At 62.8% G+C, this 7,381-nt stretch overlaps 1 protein-coding gene across 2 annotated transcripts in view; it reads right to left on the reverse strand.

Annotated features, from left to right (window-relative positions):
* The window catches only part of BRD3 (bromodomain containing 3), a 35,188-nt gene extending 28,469 nt beyond the window's left edge, over nucleotides 1-6,719 (reverse strand). The window contains exon 1 of one of the 2 annotated variants that reach the window (XM_024252078.3): nucleotides 6,569-6,719. The gene's annotated coding sequence lies outside the window, so the exon portion shown is untranslated. The remainder of the gene's footprint in view (nucleotides 1-6,568) is intronic. The other variant, XM_063714519.1, reaches the window with a different exon arrangement.
* Between the last annotated feature and the right edge of the window lie 662 nt (nucleotides 6,720-7,381).

The following is a 7,381-nucleotide window of genomic DNA, read 5'->3' on the forward strand; positions in this document are numbered from 1 at the left end:
TTCCGGCTATAGCATGGGTCGGGAGGACCAGTGGCAGGGAGGGGCAGGGCTACACAGCTCTGCAGGGGCTCAACCAGGCCTGCCAGCTTAAGGGTGGGAGACAGGAGCACTGGAACCAGAGGTGGAGGTGCTGGAGGAAGCGAGGGGAGGCCTTTCCCAGGGGCTCCCCATTCCCCATGGGTCTCCAGCCCTGGGATTTCCATAGCTCTGGGCCTCTGTACTCAGGTCCCTGTGTCCCTGACTGGGTGGCCCCCACTGGGGCACTCCAGCCCGTCTCCTGGACTCTGCCCTGCGTCAGTGGGGGTCAGATGAGCCCCATCTTCCGTAAGTGGAGGGGATGCTCACAGGTGAAGGGGCACAACGTCGCCCAGGCAGAGAAGGCCAGAGCCAGCTTGAACAAAGCTAGACATCCACGCCAGACTCACCGCCAGCACCCCACGGTCCCAGAATTCTCAGGATAATGCTGGGAGCAGTGCTGTGATCGGCTGTGGCAGGAAGGAGCTGAGTCTGTGAGAAGGGATCCCAGCCTGCTGCCCCCACAGCCCCATCTAACCCGGCCAACCTAGCACCTGTCCCCAGGCGGCCAGAGGGGCCTCCCCGGCCCACGTGGTGACCAGCGGCCACCCTCCAGGACTCGGGAAACTGGATCTGTCAGGGCAGGGCTGCCTTCAGTGACAGACGGAGCCAACTGCTTCCTTCTATGGAGCCAGGGGAGAAGTCGGGGGTTGAGGGCCCCCTGTAGCCCTGAAGGAGCCCTGCGGAGGGCAGCTGGGCATCGTGGGCCCCACCCAAGCAGGCATGGCCAGCCCTGGCGCCTACTCCCCAGGGGTATCTGCCCAGTGCCGTGAGCCCCCCATGCACAGCGCACCTGCTCTCTTGCAGCTGCCTGGCCGCCTGGAGGGTCCGGCTCTACAGGCCCAGCCCTGTCCCGGGGCGCTTCAGCGGACTGGGGGGGCTATCCTGAGGCATGGCCCCAGACACCCTGGGCAGGTGCAGCTGCCAGCACTGCCTCTCCCATGACTGTCCCCTGCACCCCAGTTCTCCCTACTCTGCACCCACCAGTGCCTTCTAGACCTAAGACCTCATATGCCTCCTGCTTTCTGAACCCAGGGCCTGTGCTTCTCCATGGCCCCATGGCCCCGGGAGAGCGGCCTCTCTGAAGGTTTCCCTTCCTGCCATGACGCCCCCACAGCCTTCTGGTCAAAACCCGTCACCTCTTCCAAGCTCCATCCCCACTCGCCTCTCTACCCACTCCTCAAATAGAGAGGACTCAAAGGATGCTCTACCCCCGCGGGACCCTCATGAGGGACGTGAGGAGGCCCGACCCTCCGCACACGCTGGGAACAAGGAAGCTGGCCCCACAGACACCGGTCAGGCCCTCCCAACCCCAGGCCACCGCCACGTAGTCAGGGTCTCCCACGGGCCTGGGAAGGGCAGGAGAGCCACGACTCAGGCAGGGGACTCTCTTCAGAGGGGCAGTGAGTGAGGACAGCATCTGGCCCTTTAGAGGGAAGGGGACACCGTGCTCTTAGAGGGACACAGACTCAGGGTCAGGCCCTGGTGCTCCATACTTCCTAAAACAAAGCTGCGGCAGGCCCACCTAGCATCCATCTGTCTGCTCCATCTCCTCTCAGCCGGCCTGACAAGAACCAAACTCACAAAACACCCCGGCCCCAGGAGACAAGCCTGGCCTCACTGCTGTCCCACTCAGCCATGCCGAGCCAGGACAAGGGGCCAGCAGGGCCGCAGCTCTCAGACCATCCCCTTGGTTATCTCGTCTATGTCCTCTGCCCACCCCCAACCACAAACGCCCAGGACTGCAGGATGCCCCCAGGCCTGTTGCCAGGACAGACTGGAGGCAGAGCCAAGAGCAGAGCGCGGGCGCGCAGCACATCTGTCTGTGAGTCCACAGCCCACGGAGCCACCGTGCTTGACCCTTGCCTCCTACCCAGCCCCTGGCACCAGCGAGGGCCTGGTCAGCATACCCAGGGCTCTGTTCTGTGGTGTGGGCAGATGGGGGTGGGTGGCACCCTGGACCCAAGGCTCACACAGCTGCCCCTTTGCATATTTTGCTCCTTGTGGGATTGTCAGGCCAGGGCTCCAGGGACGCATGGCACAGGGAGGGCATCCTCTCAGCCGCTTATAGTAGATTCTTCCTTCTGCCACGACAGGTTAGAGCTACAACACTCGGCACTCCTGCAGGGGCCGGGCACCTCACACAGATGCATCTGTGCCTCATCTCGGTCAGTGCTCACACGGAGGCTAAGGCCGTCCCGCCCCAGAGTCCCACAGCTCCCAGGTACCGACTCGGAGCCCCAGGTCCCTCACAGGTGCACTGAGGGCGCTCCCTCTGCCCCAGACTCCAGGCCTGGCCAGCAGCCGCCTCTGCAGATCACACCCAAGTCCACCAGGCGCTATGCAAAACGCTGCAGCTGGTGGTTATCAAGCCACACTCAGAAAGATCCAGCCGGCGACTCCTGAACATCACCGCACCCTCAGCGGGACACTTTTCCAAGTGGCTGGAGAAGTTGTCTCCCATAACACCGTGTTAACTTCTGACGAACTCAGTACCTTGGGGGCCTGTGGCAAGGAGGGGGGCGGGGGCACGTTCCATGCCCCATCTTCCCAACACCAGGCTCTGAAGGCCCCGCGAGGAGGCAGCCTGTGAACTGACTCTCAGGGAACAGCCACAGACTGGTGTGAGACGCAGACAGCCAACAGCACGGACACGACAGGGTCCAAGCCTCCAGCCACACACACAGGTCCTGTCTCCACTGCGGGCTCAATCAGGAGTGGCCAGAAGACTTACAATTTAAACCGCCAACACGTGAATGGCCCAAAGTGACACTTTCCCTTTAAAATAAGAGCTCTCGGTCAGGCATGGTGGCTCACACCTGTAATCTCAGCACTTTGGGAGGCTGAGATGGATGGATCACCTGAGGTCAGGAGTTCAAGACCAGCCTGGCCAACATGGCGAAACCCCATGTTTACCAAAAAATTAAAAAAAAAAAAAAATAGCTGGGCGTGGTGGCGGGCACCTGTAATCCCAGCTACTTGGGAGGCTGAGGCAGGAAGAATTGCTTGAACCCGGGAGGCGGAGGTTGCAGTGAGGGGAAATCACGCCATTACACACCAGCCTGGGCACCAGAGTGAGACTCTCTCTCAAAATAAATAAATAAACAAATGAGCTCTCAAGCATCTTGGCCGAGCATGGTGGCTCACGCTTGTAATCCCAGCACTTCAGGAGGCTGAGATGGGTGGGTCACTTATGGCCAGGAGTTTGAGACCAGCCTGGCCAACATGGTAAAACGCCATCTCTACTAAAAATACAAACAAACAAATAAGCAAGCCCTCAGGCCTCCCAGATGGCAGGAGCCCAGGAACCGGAGCAGGGAGGTCCGGGCACAGGGACCCATGATTTCTGTGCCCATGATTTCACAGAAAGGAGAACAGGCAAAGAAAGCCCTATGCTCCGCCACCAGCTGAGCACCTCTACAAGGTGGCAGTACCAACAAAAACACAGGAGCAAGACCATTCTTGGCAAACGATGACCCAAATGCACCTGGCGCCCCATCATGCTTTGCCACCTGTGCATCTCCTCTGCTCCAACAAGGGGGCGGAGCCACAGGGGTCAGGAAAGCCCAAGGCAGACCCACAAGTTCCAAAACCTTTTATGGCAAGAAGCCTTGCATTCTACCTTGATTCATCCAGTTACCTTCTAGCTTCAACCAGATACTGGCTTCGTGATATAGGGGACCTGCCAGCTAGGCGTGGTGGCTCACGCCTGTAATCCCAGCACTTTGGGAGGCCAAGGCAAGTGGATCACGAGGTGAAGAGTTCGAGACCAGCCTGTCCAACCCAGTGAAACCCCGTCTCTACTAAAAATACAAAAAATTAGCTGGGCATGGTGGCAGACGCCTGTAATCCCAGCTACTCGGGAGGCTGAAGCAGGAGAATTGCTAGAACCCGGGAGGTGGAGGTTGCAGTGCGCTGAGATTGCGCCACTGCACTGCAGCCTGGGCGACACTGCGAGACTCCATCTCAAGGAAAAAAAAAAAAAAAAAAAAAAGGAACCTGCCTAGGACAGGAACCCCGTCAGGTCAGTTATACTTTGATGACTGGTCAAGGAAGCAAGAGGAGGATCCTATGACCAACTGCGTTAACTGCTTTGAAAACCAAGAGACCCGCAGCACGACTTCAGGCATGCCCCCACCTCCCAGGCAGCAACGCTAGGAAGGGTAGGCCCCGGTTCCCCACACCCCGCCCCGGTACCGTGTGTTTCCACAGCCAAACACGGCTCTTCCCATCGAGAACTGGGCATAGCTGTTGGTTTTGTGCCAATCACCCCACTTGGGAAACCGTGAGCCACCATGCCTCAGGGAAAGTGGTGGCACTTCCTGGTGGCACCAGGAATCGGACAAGGCCATTACTGCCGCCTGGCGCACAGGGCTCCCGCGGTTGGCATCTCCAGAGCCTGGAGGAAGAGGGCAGAGGAAGGTACCACCTGCCGCAGCAGGCCTGGCTGCTTCGCTCTGCACATCCCCACTTTCACTTTCTGGGTATGACTACTTCGGAGTGTAGGGTAGGCAGTGTTTGCAAGTCCCGTCCTTCATTCAAAGCTCACTTCCGAAGCAGGCGCGAGCTGTTGTCAAACGAAAGTAATTACTCTACTTTCTAAAAACAAAACAAAAATAAAAATGGAGTGACTGTCCACTCGGAGAAAGCTTTTGAAATCCCTCCTCCCCGGATGTCCCAACGGCAAGGCTCAGGCTGGAGCTGCTCCCACAGTCTTTCCAGGCACCTGGTGCCCCGCTGAGGCACTGGGCCTCTGAGGCTACCGGGAAGGTCAGAAAGAAATGCCCCTCGCTCGCCTGCAGCCCGTCCTGTCACAGCGTGTGCCTTATCTTTCATGATGTGTAACCACCAGCACTCATCAAGGCCTCAACAGAGAAAACGGCAAACACAGACCTTTATTTGCAAATGAGAGGCTGCATCAGGGCTGCCAGGGAAGGACCCCGGAGGGAGGGCTCCCTAACCCGAGGCCAGCCCCTTGCAAGGGTTCAGACCTTCCTCAGACCCCGTTGGAAGCCAGTAACAAACTACTTTCCCCAAAAAAATGCCATACAACTTTGCATAGATTCCAGGATCTCCCCAGGGCTACTACATGGACCCAGGAAAAAAAAAACCCTCCATATTAAAGAAAAGAGTAAGGGGAAAAGCCTACAAAAGGGCAGGGTAAAAAGAAAACTCTTTTCCTCTTCCGTTCCTTCTCACAGGGGAGGGCAGGGGAGGACGGGACACACGAAGCTGCCTCTTGCAGTTCCAGCCCAATTACTCTGTCCACCAATGCACTACAGTCTCCCCTCCTGGTTAACTTTTGCAGACAATGACCAAGTTTAATGTAAGGGAGGGAAATCGCAGTATCTATTTCTCAGCAGAAAGCTTTCAACCAAAATTAAGGATCGCAACCACTCAAGGATTGGGTCCAAGGGAGGAACCCACACGATGGACGCCGGGTCCCTGCCCCCGGTGGCTCTCGGCGGGGCCGAGTTCTGGGACGCCCGCCCTCGAGGGAAAGGAGGCCGCGCGAAGCCCCCATACCGGCCCTGCCCCCAAACGAGCAACCGGTGGAATAAGACTTCCCGCACGCCCCAGCTTTATTCAGAGAGCCCACCAGGGCCATGTGGGTGTACAAGGTTCGGGGTGCGCATTTCTCCCCGGATGGGCTTGTATCACGTTGTCACTCCGGCGCCCCCCAAAAGTGGGAAGGAGGGGAAGCACCCCCGTCCCTCCCGCTCCAACTCGCCCTCGCCCGGATTAAACGATTTTCAGGCTGATTTCACAACGGGAACTGGGTCTCCCCCCGGTTTGGGTGCAATAATCCGGCAACTCAGGGGGGCTCAAAGTCAGCTCTGGGCCCGTAACTCTGGGAGGAGGCCACGCAGAGCCCAGGCCCGAGCCCGGCCTTGCCCCCCGCCCCGGCCGCGGCGCGCGGCGACGGTCCCCAGGCGCGGGCCCCAGCAACGGCTCGGGAGCGAGGCCGGCGGGGCAGGCGCGGGGAAAGTGGCGCCGCGGAGCGCACGGCCGCAGGCCGGGGCCGCCGCGCGCACCTTCCCCCTCCGCGTCCTCCCTGGGTTCCCCCTTCGAAAGATGGCGGGCGGAGGAAAGGGGGAAAAAAATCCCTTCCGTGAGGGAGGGCGCGCGGAGGCCGGGCTGGCGCGGGGCGCGCGGGCCGCGCCAACTCCGGGCTGCGCGCCCCGGCCGCAGCGACGCCCCGAGTCCGGGACGGAGGCGGCCAGGCGGGAGCGGGAGGAGGGGAGCGGAGCCCGCGCCGCCGCCGCCGCTACCGCCGCCGCGACCCCGGGCGGCCGCCGCGCTTTGTTGCATCGTGGCCGCGCACAAAGGCGGCGGCGGCGGCGGCGGCGGCCCCGGGCGCCCGGTTCACCCGGACGCGCCGGCGGACTGCGCGGGGCGCTCGGGGCCGCGCTCCCCGGCCCGGCCCGGCCCGCCGCCGCCGCCCGCGCCGCCCGCCGCCCCGCGCGCGCAAGGAAGCAAGAGAAAGGCGTACTTGGCCTCGCGGCTCCGGCGGCCGTCCCCTCCCGGCCCGCGCGGCCGGCTCCTCTTTGGCTCGCCGGCCCCGGCAGCATAATAGACGCGCCGGAGCCGAGCAGGGCTCATGCGCTGCGCCGCGGCGCCTGGCGGGAGTCGTAGTCCGCGGCCGGGCCCGCGCCGGGGCCGCCCAGGGGAGGCCGCGGGCGCGCGGACTACATGTCCCGGCCCCGCCGGCGCCGCGCCCCGCCCCGCGCGCCCCCGCCCGCCCCGCCGACCCGGCCGAGAGCGGGCCTGGCCCGGGGGGCGCGCGGGGGCGGGGCTCGGCGCCCGCCGGGCAGGGCAGCAACGCTGGGACCCCGTGGGCGGTTCCCCGCCCGGGCCCGCGCGGCTCTCCCCACCCCGTGTCGGGGACAGCGCCTGGCGGCGGATTTTCCGGTGCCCCAGGACGGCGTGGAAGAAGCGGGAACGCAGCCAGCACCGCAGCCCCCGTCCGGGCAGCCCGAGGCCCACGGGAGCCACCCTCGAACCCCGGCCGAGTACGGGCGGGGCGGCGCGCACCTGCCGGGAGCCCGTGTTTGTAAACAAACCGCGCGCCTAATTAGTCTGGCGGGAGCGCGCGGGGCGGGGGGCGGGGCGTCGGTGCGCGCGGGCAGGTCGGCCCCGCCCGGGGAGGAGCCGCGCTCTGCCGCGCCCTCCGTGTCCCCATCTCCCCCACCCCTGACTTGCTGGGGCGCGGGCGCCCAAGTTTGCTGTTGCTGGAGAGGGCGCCAAGTCCCTGGAGCTGGCGAAGAGTTAGGGGTGTTCCCAGCTCTGCCTGGGGACCTTCTCG

This window comes from Pongo abelii, chromosome 13 (genome assembly GCF_028885655.2).
Source record: "Pongo abelii isolate AG06213 chromosome 13, NHGRI_mPonAbe1-v2.0_pri, whole genome shotgun sequence".
Lineage (NCBI taxonomy): Eukaryota > Metazoa > Chordata > Mammalia > Primates > Hominidae > Pongo > Pongo abelii.